Here is a 20548-nt window from a genome sequence, read left to right as displayed (position 1 = left end):
CAGGTGATGGCCTTGTGGGTTGAAAGGTGGTTGGAAGAATGGGTCAGAATAATACCCTGATGGAATAGTGTATTCGCAGTATAATATAGGTATGTTTTACTGAAAGCGAAGTGAGTAACATCTTTACCGAGCTTTTTGATTTTAGACTGTCAGATACTCTTTATATTCATTTGTCTCTTTGTTTATCTCAACCAAGCTTTTTAGAAGGCTGTTACTGTGGTTCTCATTTCTGCTTCACTTGTTTCTATTTCCACTAATATCTTTTCTGACAGTGTTTGGGCAGTTTTTATTATTAAGATTGACCAATCACTTGTACAGTGCCAGGCTATTTGTGCCCATTCTTTACGAAATTTTGCATCTTCTAGAAAGATTCTTGGGACATTGTTGAATATTATTCCGATGGGGGCTGCTTAGCTCTTAAATATTCAGTCATAATGACTCTGTGAAGAATTACTGTAATCCTGTGTTTCTTTTTTTGGTTAATGACTCCCAATCATATGTTTGGGCAATGCTTTGAGCTACATTAATATCTGTGAGTAATGATGGTCTAGATAAAATGTCATCAGTGAAAGTGAGTCCTACATTTTCTGATATGTTTAAGGTGAACCTGGTGTATAGGTATGTTTAGGACCTCTTTCTGTCCCACAATCATAACTTGATTCAAGTCTCTTCTAATCAGTAGCTATGGACCAGGCCTGTTCCCTACAGCTCAATCGACATAGTATCTATCGTCATGAGCAACTCTTACAGCTGCATGCTGCTTATTTATCAAATGACTAAAGAAGGAGTGAGACGTCTTTATGATATGTATACCTTTCCCAATTACTATACTTTTAAAAAAACGAAAGGAGGGGATACCTAGGGTTTTATTAGAGTGCATTTGCGTTGTGTCTGATATCCATATGTCTTGGCACCCAGGTAAATCAGTGCTCTGCTTACATTTATCTCAGACGTAGGTATGAAACGTATCTGTATTACGATGTAAAATGGGTTTTGAAATGCTTACATATATATATATATATATATATATATATATATATATATATATATATATATGGTTGAGGAGGAGCTCGTCATTCTCAGCCACACTAAAAGAGAAGCAGAACTATCGGACTACTTCGATGGGTTCCAGCCAGTGAAGGGCACTGAGGAAGGCACTTACCAAACGCCGAAATGCATTTGCCACCACTGACATTTGCAGCATTGTAATAAAGATTCTCCAAAGGATCCCCCTCTGGCCTATGCTTTTCTTGTTGGAGGAAGGTGTTATCGGCATTTTCCGCGACAGCCTGAAGCGCAGCAAAGAAGGCCCCAATGCACAAGTGATCCAGTTAATTCAGGCATCGCATTGCTTTGCAGCGCTCTTGAGACTCGAGGGATCGAGAAAACCGAAATACGCCTCTTTGCTGGGATGGCCAAAATGGAGAGGGATATTTTACCTTCGCCAGGGTGTTGTATCATTGCATAGATGCCCCCGTTTAACAGCTACCTGGACAGAGAGGTCGCATCGGCACATGAGGGGACCAGAGGAGGCGCTTTTGAACTTTGGCGTGATTCCATGGGGCACATCACTATAGCCTGCACAGAAGACGAAGCCTGTACCATTCTGGGACTATCACCCACACCGCCGGCCCAGATGCAAGATCATAATGCAATCTGGGAGTTGAAGTTTGCCATTACTATGCAACAGTCAACAGGTGAGCAGACACTGCTTGGGGGAGGAGCTCGTCATTCTCAGCCACACTAAAAGAGAAGCAGGACTATCAGACTACTTTGATGGGTTCCAGTCAGTGAAGGGCACTGAGGAAGGCACTTACCAAAAGCCAAAATGCATTTGCCGCCACTGACTTTTGCACCATTGTAATAAAGATTCTCCAAAGGATCCCCCTCTGGCCTCTGCTTTTCTGGTTGGAGGAAGGTGTTATCCGCATATTCTGCGCCAGCCTGAAGCGCAGCAAAGAAGTCCCCGATGCACAAGTGATTCAGTAAATTCAGGCATCGCACTGCTTTGCAGCGCTCTTGAGACGCGAGGGATCGAGAAAACCGAAATCCGCCTCTTTGCCTGGGATGGCCAAAACGGAGAGGGATATTTTACCTTCGCCAGGGTGTTGTATCATTGCATAGATGCCCCCGTTTAACAGCTACCTGGACAGAGAGGTCGCATCGGCACACGAGGGGACCCGAGGAGGCACTTTTGAACTTTGGCGTGATTCAATGGGGCACATCACCATAGCCTGCACAGAAGACGAAGCCTGTACCATTCTGGGACTATCACCCACACCGCCGGCCCAGATGCAAGATTATAATGCATTCTGGGAGTTGAAGTTTGCCATTACTATGCAACAGTCAACAGGTGAGCAGACACTGCTTGGGGGAGGAGCTCGTCATTCTCAGCCACACTAAAAGAGAAGCAGGACTATCGGACTACTTGGATGGGTTCCAGCCAGTGAAGGGCACTGAGGAAGGCACTTTCCAAACGCCAAAATGCATTTGCCGCCACTGACTTTTGCACCATTGTAATAAAGATTCTCCAAAGGATCCCCCTCTGGCCTCTGCTTTTCTTGATGGAGGAAGGTGTTATCCGCATATTCTGCACCAGCCTGAAGCGCAGCAAAGAAGTCCCTGATGCACAAGTGATTCAGTTAATTCAGGCATCGCACTGCTTTGCAGCGCTCTTGAGACTCGAGGGATCAAGAAAACCGAAATCCGCCTCTTTGCCTGGGATGGCCAAAACGGAGAGGGATATTTTACCTTCGCCAGGGTGTTGTATCATTGCATGGATGCCCCCATTTAACAGCTACCTGGACAGAGCGGTCGCATCGGCACAAGAGGGGACCCGAGGAGGCACTTTTGAACTTTGGAGTGATTCCATTGGGCACATCACCATAGCATGTACAGAAGACGAAGCCTGTACCATTCTTGGACTATCACCCACACCGCCGGCCCAGATGCAAGATCAAATTGCATTCTGGGAGTTGAAGTTTGTCATTACTATGCAACAGTCAACAGGTGAGCAGACACTGCTTGGGGGAGGAGCTCGCCATTCTCATCCACACTAAAAGAGATCAGGGCTATCGGACTACTTCGATGGGTTCCAGCCAGTGAAGGGCACTGAGGAAGGCACTTACCAAACGCCGAAATGCATTTGCCGTCACTGACGTTTGCACCATTGTAATAAAGATTCTCCAAAGGATCCCCCTCTGGCCTCTGCTTGTCTTGTTGGAGGAAGGTGTTATCCATATGGATGTATGACGTTACCACGCATACTTTTACCACGCATACCTTTACAACGCGGTATTTACAATGAATACCGCTACAAGGCATAGCGCTTAGAGGTGCTGGATAGTGGTAAGTATAATTTTCTATTCCAACTCCAGTCCCCATGGACACTAGGGAAGGTGTTGGATAGAAAATTAAACTTATTCCCTATCCTAGAGCACCCCCAGCGCAATGTGTTGTAACGGTATGCGTGGTAATGCCTGCGTTGTAATGGTAGTGCGTTGTAAAAACTTTGTTGTAAACGTTGTATACCATCCAAATATATATATATATACTTCGCCTATTGGAGACAAGATATATAATTGAGCTCGACAGTAACGCCCCACGGGGCTTGAACGCGAGCGAAGATTTGTACACCTGTTTATAGATTTATTTACAGGGTTAATTTAGTGGTCATTGCACACTACATAATTGATGTTTCCTTTTTGTCATATTGGTTTCGCCATTTTTTGGAGTTTGGTCTCTATATATGAAGGGAATTAAAATTTAAAGATGATAAAGAACTATAGGCTTTTCCACCCGAATTCCCTCTGACTTTCCCATGAAATTGTTTTTAAACCACATACAAGAAATTTTGCACATTTTTGTTTAGATAATTTTGCACATATATTTGCACTAGGTTATTAGGGAATATTATGGACGAGATTCATTGTGTACTAAACCGGAGTGGATATCTACTATGATGAATTAGGCCCCTTTATATGTATTTGGTAGGGATTCACACCTTACCCATTTCCATATTTTTGAAAGATTGTGGATAGGAAATATAGGTGGATTTGTGACGAAAGATAATGTATGGTCGCATAGTTTCAGGTAGAAAATAGTCATTATGGATGATAACAAGTCTGTTAGATTTTTGTATATCTAGAATATTTGACTATGTCTTTTATTGTAAATAATGTACATATGGCAATGAATATGAATTGTTCTTATGTTTATTTATATATATATATATATATATATATATATATATGAGAGATGTACATACATATATTTTTCTACATACCAATATTTTATCTAGAATTTATATTGTATAGTTTTGTAATTTGCGGGATGTTGCACAAATATTCTACAGTTATCATATCAATTTGACTATTTTTATGACCTGTTTCAGACTAGGGCACTGGCCCTCAATTTTTCCTATCAATCACTATGGTTTTTAAATCAGACCCAAATTGTGAAATGTATAAAATGTGTTGACCAATATCGGGTCAATGGGAAAGGGCGTTTTTTACATGCTTAGTACCGCCCACCATGTACTCTCCACTCCTTAAGTACCCTCTTCCATTACAAGCAATGTATCATGTGATCAAGCCTCTGGCTGGAGGCGAAACGCGTCATGCGGGCTTGCTGGGTTACAATTTTTAACCTGAATTAAATCACTGCACTTCAATTCTTTTTGGGTCTGCCTTATTCGTTTTACCTGACAGTCTGGATTCGACTGTGGATGCTGTGTGAGCGGTATTGAGCGAAGTGAGTAGGATATATATATATATATATATATATTACCTACTGGCGGTCGCCAGTAGGTATATATAGTTAGGATTTTTTTCCTATGGGATTTCTGAAAATTCTATGTCGAATAACTTTGGCGTTTGTGGACAGAATTGGCTGAAATTCTCAGGAAAATGGCACATTTTGTTTCTGAGAAGTCCCTCGAAATTTGGGGGGGTTTCGTCAGGGGGGGCGAGAAAAAAGGGGGGTCCCAAAACGCGTTTTTCCCATTAATTTTTCCATAGGGCGGTTGGAGTCACTTTTAGCTCGAACGGCTGAATGGATTTACATGAAACTTGGCAAAATTGTAGATTTGGTTTGCCCGACGTGCCTTTGCTATGTCTCAATATATGTGCTCCAGTGGATTTTGAGAAATTAACATTTTAAAAAACAGATATATCTGTGACAGCGTCCCGGCTAGCGCCCCGGTTCGCGTACCTGGCGCGTAACGGAACTTCGCGAGGAGAAGCGGATTGGCTCACCGGTGACTGTCAACATTCTAAACAGTCCGGAGCGGCCGCCATCTTGTGTCTCGGTAGGATCGAGATACAAGAGGTGGAAAAAACAAAGTGGGAAATGAGCATAAGGGGGCAGAGTACATCCTCCCTGACCCCCTAGGTTTGATGAGGGGGCTTTAAAAGGGCCCCGCGGGTCAAAAAAATATATATATATTATCGTTTTTTTGCAGGGGAGCGCTCTATACGCGCACCGGGAAGCGGTCCGGGAAGCGTAATATTGGGAAAATGGGATGAAAGAATGTTCAAATATTGTATGTTTATTGATTGTTCTTTTTTTATTTTTTTTATTTAAGTACCAAGATGTAGGTACCAATGCAGAGTCTAAAAATAAAAATACACCGTTTTCTTTGTAAATATCCTGCATGTTGTTTCAGAAGTTATTGTGGTATATGGAATACATAGCGTAGTCTGTCAGGAAAGCAGAAACACCATGGAGGCAGGAGATGATAAAGAGATGTTAAATACACTTTGGAGATAATATAGTGGAAGAAAGGAAGTAAATATGAGCAAACTTACTATGTAACACAAAAAAGTTGCACAGTATATTTAAAGTCTGATTTTACATTATAATCAATTTGCTACTAGTTTACAAAATACATATAAAAACGAATAATGTCTCAAACAATTTTTGAATTATTAAATAAAAATTTATTTTTCTGATTCGTTTTCAAAATTAAAAAGAACTTCTAATAATTCATCGTCAGATTTTTTTTCATTTTCAACTAGGAAATCTACTGATTCCACACATTGCAGAAGTTCAAAGTCCTGTGATTCATCATAGAATTCAGAGTCAATTTCTAATCTGTGTTGCTTCTTGCAACAATTTCCAAGTTAGTTTTGTTCTCTCCTTCCATTTTTGTGCTGTAAAACGATTTTTTAAAAATATATCAGTACAGATAGGGCACTGTTGGGTTTAAGTACAGACAGGTAGTTTGTTTTTTTAAACAGTGATTTTATCTTTTGGGCAGTGTATGGTATCAGACTGGAAGTAGAAATATAAAAAAATGTATGTGATAAAGCCTAAGTTAATTCTTAATTATACAAGACAAGCCTAACTCCATCCATAACTAAAACAGAGAAGTCTATCTTATTCTATAACTATTACAGAGGGATAGTACATAACTATTAGAAAATGTTTTCCTAATTAACTTAAAGTGCAGAACATACTTCAGTTTTTAAAATATAATCAAAAAGAAGTTTAAGTTCTCAGTTGAAATGCACTTGATATGTACTTCAGGAAGTAGTAGTCAAAATGGCTGTGTTTCTCTCTCTTTCTTTATATATATTCAGGTACATAACCAAATGTCATAAAACTATATATTCGAATTTCAATGGTTTTGTGTGAGTAAAATAAGGTTTTGTAAATGCTAATCCCTAACTATATATGGTCCATAACCTATGTTCTTTTCAGTGAATATATATATATAGATATAGATGTATATATATATCTGTATATATATATATATATATATATGTTACCTACTGGCTGTCGCCAGTAGGTAGTTATAGTTAGGACCTATTTTCCATAGGAAATATGCAACATTCTAATTGGAATAACTTTGGCGCCGGTTGAAGAATCTTCGCAAAAATTTTAAAACTGGTGTTGCGTTCCGGTACGCTCCTATCCTGAAAGTCTTGGGGTGATTCGTGAAGCGGGGGTTGATTAAAAAGGGGGGTCCCCAAAAATCTGTTCGGAGTTTCCTGAGAAAATTACAATTAAAAGTACATATATATCTATGGCCTATGTGGATCCGCGCATCTTGCACGGATTGTAAGCATCACGCGCAGAATGCTGATTTGCTGTGAAGTAATTGTCAGCATTCGAAACCAGGAATTGTTGGCAGCCATTTTGTGCCTCTGTAGAAGCAAGGACCTAGAAGATAGTGGGACAAGTGTTCAACACGTATAAAGGGGGCATGTAAGAAATATTTTGATCATCTAGACCTGCTTAGGGGGTCCCACAAGGACCCCAAGGGTCCCAAAAAAATGTATTATTTTTTTTTATAAAACTGAGAAATGTGCGTTGGGTGCATGAATCCACCGTAATAAAAATGAAGCAGGGGCTCCTGTGCTAGGTTAAAAATTAGCTACTGAGGAGGGCCAAATCCTGAGGTCTAAAATATTACATATGATGGGGGTCCAGAGGGGCCCTGTAGCCTGGGGACTGCTATTCCTCAGTGTTACAAAATAAATGGGTGAGGGAGCTCAAAGGTTTGTCTAAGCCCCGAGGATTACCACTCTCTGGGATTTTTTTGATATTTTGAGAGGGCGGCCACGTGGTCTCCATTTTGGAGCAGTCAAAAGCCTTGGGGAGCACCACCCCTCAGGAGCGGCTCCTGCTGTGTCTCGGGATGTCAACCCCCGGGATACTGCTGTTTGATATGGCAGGGCGGGAGTCGAGGTTCCCGTTGTGTCATAGCAAACATGAAGGCATATTAACAAGTGTCATTTCACTGCAATTTTTTAAAATAGGCCAAAAATGCGGTGAAAATTATATTGCACTATTTACTAGGTGACGCTAAGATGCATTAATGCATGTTGCAGCCGGTTTGCTAAGGGCTCGCCTCATATCTCCAATGATTTGCAATGTAGGTGTTCTCAGTGACAAGGTAGGTGTTTCTATGATAATATAAAAAGGAAGAGGGAGGTATGACAATAGCGTTGTATTTACAAGGCAGCCCTATATTTGAGGACCGATAGGAAAACTCTCGCTAATTGCGGTTTATGGCGGATTCTAACATCTCTTCTGAAGTAGACTTAAGAATGTTTATTATGCGAGGTGGATTGATATGTTGAGTCCTTAGTCTTATATTAATGAGCTTTTCACTTGCACACATAAATTGTCGCTGTATTTCTCGCTATATTGGGGGCATATTTACAAGGACAGCATTAAAATTATCGTAGCTTTAGCATTAGGAACGTGTCGTTAAAGGAGCCATAATGGCTTAATATTAGGCTTTAGAGAATGTATGAGATTTTCAATAGAAGCCCAGGTTTACACCAGAACATGTTAATGCTGTCCTTGATAATATGCCCCAAGTTTCTTATGGCTGGGCGAGAGCCTCGGCTCTCACTCTTGCATAGCAAACAGCAATGTTGAAAAAATCTTCCGGTAAGATAACAAAGGATTTTGAAGTCCATTATCGTTGTTTTAGTTGTAGTTTGCTGCCGTTAAAGCAGCGACAATTTTAACGATGTCCTTGTAGGTATACCACTAAGTTTTGTAATGTCGACAATCCTGTCTCCCATTTAAATAGGCACGAAGTATTTAGTGAAGTGCATTGTGAATCGTGAAGCAACACTTTCTAATTGTGATCGATAAAAAATTCAAAGAGTTTGTACTTCTTTTGCCCGTAATGTACATAGGGGCAGATTTACAAGTCTTTTGCGTCACTATTGCATCACTTTTAACATGGGAAAAGTGACTCGAACGTGGCGCATGGGGCTTGTAAATCTGCTAAACTGTGTTCTGTCTTAGTTTGCTCTCCTCTCTGTCATGTAGAGGATCCTGGGTAAATATAACAGTTTCTGTACAGCCAGTACCTCTCAACCCTACCCCTAAACTTCTTACTGCCTGTTACCATAGTATCAGTTCATGGTACACTTAAGTGAGCACACAGGTTACAAGTTCACCACACAATGTTGCTAATCCAAACAGTTACTGTGCTGGAGTTTTTAAAATTTTCCAAAGGAACCGTTAACGCAGCTACAGACTCTGGGAAAGAGCTGGTAAAGAGTTCGCCTCAGTATTATACTACTAGTTATAAACATCATTTATTTTTTTAATTGTTTAATGTTTTCTAAGCTAATGATTATCACACTAAATAATAGTGAAATGTTGTCAGAAAAAGAAGAGGTGTTACTTTTTTTATTAACTTTTATTAAAACAATAATAAATAACTAGAAACATAAGTTTGAGATAACAATATAATAAATAACTAGAAACATATCTTTAACATAACAATATGATAAACAAAATGTGAAATGGACTCTGTTAGACCTGTCTGGCTTTTTGCGTAGTCCCTCCAATTTATTATTTATTTTGTCCCCTTTTTGCCCCTCATACCTTTAATAATTTTTGTCCACTAGCTTTTTCTAGGTGTTGGTCAAGGGGATAGGTGTTCCCCCCCCCCATAGTTCTTTACCTCAGGCCTAGAGGCCTTTACTGACAGGAAAATGCTGTAGTTCACAAAATGGTGGGCCCTAACTGTTTCCAACTGCCACATCCTAGACTGCCCCATAGGTTAACCTTAGGCCTTCCAGAACTTTCTGGACCCTACTGGACCCTCTGTGGGTTGTCTATAAAAGGGCAGGGGTCAGGGAGCCATTTTGTGTAGTCTAGAGTGTGAGAGGAGAGAGGCAGTAGTGTGAGGAGGAGGACGCGCTAGAAGAAGTTAGTTGGTCTACTGGATTGACAACATCTTTCAGAAGACGTTCCCCCTTGTGCTCCTGACCAAACCCTTTCATTGGTCTGTCATTAAATTGGGACAGTCAGGCAATCGTGAACTTTGGCCACCTTCCCGTTTTGAGCTGTGTCCTACATCCGCCTTCACCCCCCTTCAGTTTAGTAACTGGTTCCCCGCCTTCCTTCTGAAGTCCCAGCCTACCCGGTCTGGAAGAATTGTGCCCAGTGTGTTCTAACACCTCGCGCTGCTGAGGTGTCTCTGAGCTGGAGGCGCGAGGGGGCGTTGAGGTGATCAGATTGTGGAGAATGGCGCTGTCAGCTGCCTAAAGCCCCGCGGTATAACTGAAGGTGAGGCGGGCAGGAAAGCGGCGAGACACTGATCCTCCGCGCAAGGGCAGAGGCGTGTGACTTTCCGTGTGAGGGAGGCGGCGCCGGCCGAACCACTGATTCCCCGCGCCTGCGCAGCTGAGGCCTACGTCAGGAAGGAGCGAGGGACTCCCGGGCGGAAACGCGTCCCCGGGCTCCTCAGCGTCTCCGTCTCCTGGTGAGGTCTGGGGCGAAGGTACAGCCCCCATCCCCGGAGATGCGGGGAACTTGGACTACAGCCGGTCCGGAAGCAGCTCGTCTGGCGCCTGCCCTCAGACCGCGTGAGTAGAAACGAAGGGCCCGCCGTCACCGATCCTTCCCACACCAGCGCCGAGGCTAAGAGGCTGGCTGGGCGGGAATAGACGGTCGTTACAGCTGCCGGTTGCATCAACAGCAGAGCTGTCTGTCAGCCCCTATTCCTGGAGACTGGGGCAGGACAGACTACAAACAGACAGTAAGGAGAGTGGGGGTGAAGGGGGAAAGTACTGAGCCCTCTCTGTGAATATTTATCTCACGAGTCAGAGGAGCCTTGGTACCAGTGCCTAAAAAAGGTGCCTAGACATCCTGAATGTTTTTACTCCTACGCTGTGCCCTAGAAGGTGGGGGAAATAGTTTCATGTTTCTAACCTCATTGAGACAGGTCTGGGGAAAGGCAACTACTGAGTCAGAAACCAGGGGGACTGAGTCTATGGTCAGAAAAGCGCTGAAAGTTCCTACCAACTAAGGGACCCATTCAGACACTCATAGAGGTTGTTGATGAATATAGAGAACTTGTGAATTTCCTACATTCCACACTGGATGTGCATTCACTTTGTGTATAAAGGTACAGATAAGGGAGGAAAAGATTTAAACACTGTAGTGAAGTCAAAGCCAGTGGAATTGGGAGGTTAATGTAATGAATTGTACTATTGTTGTTGATCACTAATGCAAGATAACACTGCTGAAAATAATTCTACTGAGATAAGTTAGCATTTCTGAAAGTAGCATTTCTGACTTCAGGACATCTGAATGTATTGAGCTGTAATTTTTCCACAGACAGAAAAGTGATATTATTTCTCCTGATCAAATGTGTAATTTTCAATTGTGAATACTAAGAGCTAAAACAAAGAGAATATTATTTTTATAAAACAGCTCATATTTTTCCATACTTTGGTGTAGTGTCATTTTTGTGTGTTATTGCGTGGATTTACTGCTGGGTGGTTTGCAACCTTCACACTTGTGCCTCTAGTATCTTTGTCTTACCCTAGGCCAGGCTACCCTAGGTGACCTGACATCCCAGGTTCCAACAGACTCCAATAGAAGGAGGGTAGGTAACCTGCTAAACAAAAATGAAAATAAGTGTTTAAAATTAGATTGATGTGACTGACTGAGGTCAAAGATCACAAATTAAGGTAACACTTGGCAATATTTGGTAATTTGCACGTCTGCAGTGTGCCTGAAACATTCCACCTCTCTTATAGGCCCGTGTTGAAGAGGTGTCTGTACGGAAGTGCCTAATGCAGCAGATTTACCGTATGGACCAACAGGACTTTAAAATGATTCAGAGATGAGACCGAATTAGGTGAGAGATCACGTCATTATGCAGGACAATATTGTTTATTTTGAACGCATTTAATTGGAGGCATTGTGTATCTAGGTTGCTCTGCTTACCTTGTGTAAACACTGTGGCGAACAGAGTTCACAACTTGATTTTTGCTTTGGTTTTACACTGCAGACTGTATTCAATTCAGCCTTGATATTTTTATTAGCAGAGGGGACAGCAGCATCCATAACTTTAAAAGAGAAAGGGAAACAATGTGAGATAGAGTGAGAGAGAAAGAGAGAAAAATCGACATTAGCAGTGTGTGAGAGAGAAAGAAATAGATGGAGCAGGAGAGGTCTTGTTAATTATGGAGAAAATATGCATAGCTCACCTTTTTGCCTCCGATGTGTGTCCAAACATGTGCTGGTTCATAGTGCACCCTTAAGTTTAGTGATCTGAAAGATAGTATAGAGTTAGTAATTGTAGAGTACATACAACTGCACAAGTATATTTCTGCATTATGTCTGTATTACATCAACTTCCACTACAAGGAGGTGTCTGTGCGTACTATACCCCAAGCACTCCCACTGCATAGCAGTGAGTTCTCATTACTGCGTACCCAGACTTTTGCACCCCATTGGCTCCCAGAGTCCGGATGTGAGTGCCTTTTCTTGCGCACTCAAGGGCAGATTTACAAGCTCCTAGTGCCACATTTGCGTCACTTTTCCCATGTTAAAAGTGAGGCAAAAGTGGTGCAAGTGGTTTGTAAATCTGCCCCGCAGACTGTTGCAACCTATCAATTCTCACTGCCCAGAGGTAATTGTACATTCCTACGCAGTCAAGCTGATGCACACTACCCACTCTCTCCACCCACTGGTGACTTCTCGTTGCTTCGTAGACAAGCTTCTTTGCTCACCTTGTGCCATTGGGGTGATTCAAAGAGGGTGCACCATGTGCCGAAGCAGCCTTCTCAGACAATGTTATGATGGCCACGCAGAATCCTCAAACGTTGAGTTTTGGAGGTGTTGAGGGGGGGATGCAAATTTGTGAAACACAACCTGTTAGATTAAAAGGAAGATAACATTGTGCGGCATTTCTTTATCAAAGGTTAGAGGAAGTGAAAGAGGGAATGAAAAGAATATTCGCAGCTCACCTTTTCTGTCATGGTGTGTCTTTTACCACGTGCCGGGGCATAATGCACCCTGAAGCTCTACATCTAAAAGATAGTAAAAGAAAGATGTTATGACTGCTCATTGTTACTATCTTAATGTGGAGTAGAATTACATCACACTTTTACACACCTTCTCTCCCGCACTTAAAAAACAACTATTTGTACAGTTCCAACTTGTTTAATAGGCTTTGATTTATGAAAAATTAGTAAAGTAGTAATGTTATTTATCCGGTTGTGAAAGCAAGTGGTGTTCAGTGAAATACGTGGTTTCGATCATCACGAGTGACAGACATTTGACTGATTATGAAAACTTTCCTGCTATTGGAAAAAAAATACAAATGCAATAAGATACGGTATATAGGACTGAGTACGCCTAAATCGCTGTGTTGCCTTTTTGTGTCCAATCTGCAGCACCCCATCTACTCCATCCGCTCTGCACCCAGGCCTCACTAATGAACCTATCCTCGAGATGATAGGTCGACCCGGGGGGGGGGGGGGCGTTGGGCCTTGTGTATTTTGGGCAAGCAGTAAAAGTATGGTATCACTGGTTTGTCTATTACCAAGAATTTGGCCTCGTGTGGTGTTAAGAATCATCATTAAAAAACCTTAGAAATTCATTGAAAAAAACATAGGTTTTAGGAGCGTTATAGTTAGCTGGACATTTCACTCGTACAAAACCATTGAATTTCCTCTGTTATAGTTAGTTGGACTAACTATATGTTGCGCGCCCGCAATTCACTGCTGATGATGTCACATATTACGTCATTCATGACATGATCAGTGACATCACTGATGACATCACAAATTACAACACTGATCACATCACTGATTACATCATCCGCGTGACAATCTGATACACCACGTCATACACTGAAAACCCCTTTCATCACTCACTATAAATTATAGAGTACCATGTTTGAAACCATTGACACACCAATACAAGTTTCTAAAAACCCACTCAGTGATTACTACATCTACACACGCATCTAAACACTTACCTATTGATTCAGTCATACATTCTAACATAGATTAATAGAACACTATTAAATATACTTATACACTTACAGTGACATTACATACCAGGACACATCCTATTCATTTATGCAGTCATCCTGTTAAAAATTGCAGGGATTTGTTAGCATGAGCTGAAAGCCATTTTGTATTTCTGGCAGCCATCTTGTTTGCCATGTGCTGCCACATGCTCGCCATGTGCTCTGTCCTCCCTCAGTGTGGACTGCTCTTGTAATCTGCCTAGAAACTAACTATATTTAGCATCTTCCACCTTCGCACATGCTCAGTTCGAGCTTGCAGCTGTCCTCGCAACTGTTTCTAGTCTGTAAATGTCAGGATGTGTTCACTAGAATTAGCAACGGGTAGCTCCTCCCACTTTGTTGAGCAAGCAGATCTTGCATGTCCATATTAGTCATTTTGCGTGCTTACATGTGCCAGGACTGCCCCTTTGTCTTATGCTGACTATGTAACCATAAGCATATATAAGGCCCCAGTTTTCTGTACTCCTCAGACTGCCTCATTCAGTTGCTAAGGCCTCTTTGTGACGTAGTCTCCCTCATTTGAGGTTAATAAAGATGTTACTTTTATATTTCAGCTTCTGTGCCAAGTTCTTCTTTCTTGATTTAAAAGGACCAAGTTCAGTGTGACCCCTGCGAAGGTTTCTATTTTTCAATTTTCTACAAATGGCGCTCCAACGTGACCTCATCAGATAAGTGGCTATCTAAGGGAGTGATCTTGTCAGGAGACAGAAATCTACTGAGGAGGACAGGACATGACTCTACTAAGAAGGTACTCTGTGCACAGAGATTCTGGGGATTCTCTGTCTCTGCAGCCCAGTATATTTCTGGTCCTCCTGATTTTGATCCTCCACATGATGTCACTCCTGACTGAGAACCTTTTTGGCGTGAGTATTTAAAAAAAAAACAACATTAGGTCATTCAGAACTTGGCAGTTAGAATTTGGACAACCATTTGTTTGGTAAGAGTCGTTCTGCGGCACTTGCTGTTGGTTTTTGATGCCTTGGATTGGTAAGGTAGTTTAGTAACGCTCACTGTGGCTTTGGATTAGTATGATTAGATAATATTTGTATTTGTATGTATTTAATATGTAAATTGCAATTTATGTAGGCAGGTAATGAGGAGATTTTTCCCTGTTTGAATTTGTTTGAACGGCGCAACGTACGAAGAGTACCTTAAGCGCTACTTTGATAATAATACCTCATATTCTGCACTATTTTTGGCATGCCTGTTTGAAGAACACATCGAAGAATGTGTTGCTTTTTGGAGGTCCCATAGTGAGATGTGAATTAAATTAGCCAGCTCCCCATAGGGAATACCTAAATAGGTTTAGGTATAAAAACATATTTCTTCCTTGGTGACTTATCCCCAGGGTATTAAAATATGAAAATAATACAAACAAGGATCCTTTTCTGCTCACGTTTATAAATATGCGGAGCGATTTTTTGGTGTTCTGCCAGCCAAAGCTAGTGAATTGAGTGTATTTTGGTTTCTTGGAATTAAAACAGTTGGTTGGGCTGTTTTTTTTTTTACAGTCTTTTGGAAAACTATTGAGAAGCTGGGAGGGAACATAGAGCCTCAATATCCAGACCCATGGCACCCGCACTGGAGATTTATGCTGCAAAAGCAGTAGGTGGTGCATTGTACGGAGCTGAGCTCTGGGGCTTCAACAACGTTGATCCCCTTGTTACGGCTGAAAATTTGTTCTTCAGAGAGCTTGTTTCATTACCTAGGGGTACTCTAACCAAACCACTCCAGTGCGACATGGGACGCCGATCAATTAAAGATCTCATTATTTTGCGCTCACTTCTCTATTGATTCAGAAAAGGGGGTGGTGATGAACAGAGTGTCTGAATTGAGCAGACCACTTTTACCCAGTCCAAAGATCAGGGCCTGATCCATCACCGTTATTTATCTCACTGCCCCATCCCAGCTCAGAACCTGGCTATATGCAAATCAGTCTGTCCCTGGCCCAGTGCATCATGGGAACATGGCAGACTAAACTACCAAGCCAATTCTTCACCAGAAAGGAGACAAGCTACCGGGGACCGGTTTCTGGCATTTCAGCCGTCTTCGGCCCGGCTTGCTTGAATCCTGATGGAGCAGTGAGAAAGGGACTCATGTCTGAGTATACCCTGCCACACCTATAGTGGCCAAAATCGATTCAGAAAAGGGGGTGGTGATGAACAGAGTGTCTGAATTGAGCAGACCACTCTTACCCAGTCCAAAGATCAGGGCCTGATCCATCACCGTTATTTATCTCACTGCCCCATCCCAGCTCAGAACCTGGCTATATGCAAATCAGTCTGTCCCTGGCCCAGTGCATCATGGGAACAGGGCAGACTAAACTACCAAGCCAATTCTTCACCAGAAAGGAGACAAGCTACCGGGGACCGGTTTCTGGCATTTCAGCCGTCTTCGGCCCGGCTTGCTTGAATCCTGATGGAGCAGTGAGAAAGGGACTCATGTCTGAGTATACCCTGCCACACCTATAGTGGCCAAAATCAATTCAGAAAAGGGGGTGGTGATGAACAGAGTGTCTGAATTGAGCAGACCACTCTTACCCAGTCCAAAGATCAGGGCCTGATCCATCACCGTTATTTATCTCACTGCCCAATCCCAGCTCAGAACCTGGCTATATGCAAATCAGTCTGTCCCTGGCCCAGTGCATCATGGGAACAGGGCAGACTAAACTACCAAGCCAATTCTTCACCAGAAAGGAGACAAGCTACCGGGGACCGGTTTCTGGCATGCCAGCCGTCTTCAGCCCGGCTTGCTTGAATCCTGATGGAGCAGTGAGAAAGGGACTCATGTCTGAGTATACCCTGCCACACCTATAGTGGCCAAAATCGATTCAGAAAAGGGGGTGGTGATGAACAGAGTGTCTGAATTGAGCAGACCACTCTTACCCAGTCCAAAGATCAGGGCCTGATCCATCACCGTTATTTATCTCACTGCCCCATCCCAGCTCAGAACCTGGCTATATGCAAATCAGTCTGTCCCTGGTCCAGTGCATCATGGGAACAGGGCAGACTAAACTACCAAGCCAATTCTTCACCAGAAAGGAGACAAGCTACCGGGGACCGGTTTCTGGCATTTCAGCCGTCTTCGGCCCATCTTGCTTGAATCCTGATGGAGCAGTGAGAAAGGGACTCATGTCTGAGTATACCCTGCCACACCTATAGTGGCCAAAATCGATTCAGAAAAGGGGGTGGTGATGAACAGAGTGTCTGAATTGAGCAGACCACTCTTACCCAGTCCAAAGATCAGGGCCTGATCCATCACCGTTATTTATCTCACTGCCCCATCCCAGCTCAGAACCTGGCTATATGCAAATCAGTCTGTCCCTGGCCCAGTGCATCATGGGAACAGGGCAGACTAAACTACCAAGCCAATTCTTCACCAGAAAGGAGACAAGCTACCGGTGACCGGTTTCTGGCATTTCAGCCGTCTTCGGCCCGGCTTGCTTGAATCCTGATGGAGCAGTGAGAAAGGGACTCATGTCTGAGTATACCCTGCCACACCTATAGTGGCCAAAATCGATTCAGAAAAGGGGGTGGTGACGAACAGAGTGTCTGAATTGAGCAGACCACTCTTACCCAGTCCAAAGATCAGGGCCTGATCCATCACCGTTATTTATCTCACTGCCCCATCCCAGCTCAGAACCTGGCTATATGCAAATCAGTCTGTCCCTGGCCCAGTGCATCATGGGAACAGGGCAGACTAAACTACCAAGCCAATTCTTCACCAGAAAGGAGACAAGCTACCGGGGACCGGTTTCTGGCATTTCAGCCGTCTTCGGCCCGGCTTGCTTGAATCCTGGGTGAGAGCTTTCTGCTTAATTCAGAGACTCTGTCCCTCACCACCCCTTGTTGTAAATATTTTTGTCCACCCTAAGTGTGGAAGGGTATTCTCAGATGTGAGACCCTTGCTCATTGCACCATCAGGATTCAAGCAAACCGGGCCGAAGACGGCTGTAATGCCAGAAACCGGTCCCCGGGAGCTTGTTTCCTTCCCAGTGTAAGACCTGGCTTCTGTAGTTTGGTTTGCCCTGTTCCCATCATGCACTGGGACAGGAACAGACTAATTTGCATACAGCCAGGTTCTGAAACTGGGATGGTGCAGTGAGCTAAAAAACGGTGTTGGATCTAGCCCTGATCTCTTGACTGGGTGAGAGCTTTCTGCTTAATTCAGAGACTCTGTCCCTCACCACCCCTTGTTGTAAATATTTTTGTCCACCCTAAGCGTGGAAGGGTATTCTCAGATGTGAGACCCTTGCTCATTGCACCATCAGGATTCAAGCAAACCGGGCCGAAGACGGCTGTAATGCCAGAAACCGGTCCCCGGGAGCTTGTTTCCTTCCCAGTGTAAGACCTGGCTTCTGTAGTTTGGTTTGCCCTGTTCCCATCATGCACTGGGACAGGAACAGACTAATTTGCATACAGCCAGGTTCTGAAACTGGGATGGTGCAGTGAGCTAAAAAACGGTGTTGGATCTAGCCCTGATCTCTTGACTGGGTGAGAGCTTTCTGCTTAATTCAGAGACTCTGTCCCTCACCACCCCTTGTTGTAAATATTTTTGTCCACCCTAAGCGTGGAAGGGTATTCTCAGATGTGAGACCCTTGCTCATTGCACCATCAGGATTTAAGCAAACCGGGCCGAAGACGGCTGTAATGCCAGAAACCGGTCCCCGGGAGCTTGTTTCCTTCCCAGTGTAAGACCTGGCTTCTGTAGTTTGGTTTGCCCTGTTCACATCATGCACTGGGACAGGAACAGACTAATTTGCATACAGCCAGGTTCTGAAACTGGGATGGTGCAGTGAGCTAAAAAACGGTGTTGGATCTAGCCCTGATCTCTTGACTGGGTGAGAGCTTTCTGCTTAATTCAGAGACTCTGTCCCTCACCACCCCTTGTTGTAAATATTTTTGTCCACCCTAAGCGTGGAAGGGTATTCTCAGATGTGAGACCCTTGCTCATTGCACCATCAGGATTCAAGCAAACCGGGCCGAAGACGGCTGTAATGCCAGAAACCGGTCCCCGGGAGCTTGTTTCCTTCCCAGTGTAAGACCTGGCTTCTGTAGTTTGGTTTGCCCTGTTCCCATCATGCACTGGGACAGGAACAGACTAATTTGCATACAGCCAGGTTCTGAAACTGGGATGGTGCAGTGAGCTAAAAAACGGTGTTGGATCTAGCCCTGATCTCTTGACTGGGTGAGAGCTTTCTGCTTAATTCAGAGACTCTGTCCCTCACCACCCCTTGTTGTAAACACTTCTCTATTGAGCCCGTTTGTGGCATACACCTGAGCTATCTAGCTATGCAGATGGCCTAAGAAAAGTCATGAATATGCAGGGGTCCCATAAAATTGTTTGGCTTACTAGGGTAAAGAAGCTTTTACTGGCTATTGGTTTTAATACTGCATGGGAGTCAGGTGTATCGGTGTCAAAACTGGAAATCAAGAGAGCTTATTGGATATGGGTTGATGCCCAAGATTCTAGAGATATCAACCTGGGCAGGTTGACAGATGAGCCCCGCCTACACAAGACAGTACATCGTCTTGAACCCTACCTGGATTTCAATAGGAAACCCAGAGATAGGGCACTTTACATTCAGTTCAGACTGGGAACTCTTCCGGTTCGTGAACGCATTTGTAAGTGGAAACCACCCAGCCAAACACTTGCTGATTGCCCGTTTTGTACCGATGCACCTGAAACTATCCCACACTTTTTTTCGTATGTCGCGCTTATAATAAACACAGGTCGAAATGGTTAAAACCTGTTTGCCACCAGCTTGAGACCAAGAATCACTCTTCTGCCCTCAGAATTTTGCAGACAGATCCTAACACCACCCTAGCTTGTGGGGTGGCTAAATTCCTTAGTTGGGCGTGGGTGATCAGATTGAAAGACTTACGTTAATTTCACAAGGCAACTATTTTTTAACTGTGTCCAAAGCTGTAATTGGTTTAATGATCTTTTACTGTTGTACTTCTGTTTAAGTGTTTAGCTAATGAATTGTATTTTTAACTGCCAATGTGCTTTTTAAGATATTTCATATCTAAATAAAGCTTTGTACTACTACTAGTATTGAGAAGCTCTTCTTGTAAATAAGACTTAAAACTAGTATTTACAAATGGTTTGTTTTAAGTACAGTCTGTGGGCTGTCCTTTGTTTCTGTCCTAAGTGTTGATCTATGGGTTAATCATGTGTTGTAATGTCTATGTGGTTCGTGGTTTCACATTAGTGATACTTCTGTAGGTAAATGCGCTATTTGTGAAATAATGGCTCTTAAGCGCGCTGTATCATGTGTTCTGAGTGTATGACCCCTTCTGTATATGTCTAGAATGAGCTCAATGTGTTTGTTTGTGTTTTCTTTCTGTCATCAGTCTGTTAGTACAAACTGCCAATGCTTAAAAGATAACATTAGAATTCACATTGAATAGGAATAAAATAGGCCTAAAACATTTTTTTTAACCGAAATTGTGTGTTTTTGCAACAAATAAATAATTATAACATCTTACAACATTTTCCTTAGATACATTGTGTTAGATATAAACAGGCAAACACATCATCTGAGTAAATTGGATCTTGTTGAACTAAAACACATATTATAGAACATGCAGTGAAATGCCTCAGTTTTAAAGAGACAGTCACCGTGCTACCATTTCAACACTGAAAAAAGCTTTTCAACAGCTGTGTTTTAACTGCCCCTGAGGAACAGCTGTTGTTTTGATTGTAGGCCACGGAGAGACTGGAATGTTGACTCAGCCA

The sequence above is a fragment of the Lissotriton vulgaris genome, chromosome 3_1, assembly GCF_964263255.1.
Source record: "Lissotriton vulgaris chromosome 3_1, aLisVul1.2, whole genome shotgun sequence".
NCBI lineage: Eukaryota > Metazoa > Chordata > Amphibia > Caudata > Salamandridae > Lissotriton > Lissotriton vulgaris.
This window is presented reverse-complemented; position numbering follows the sequence as displayed.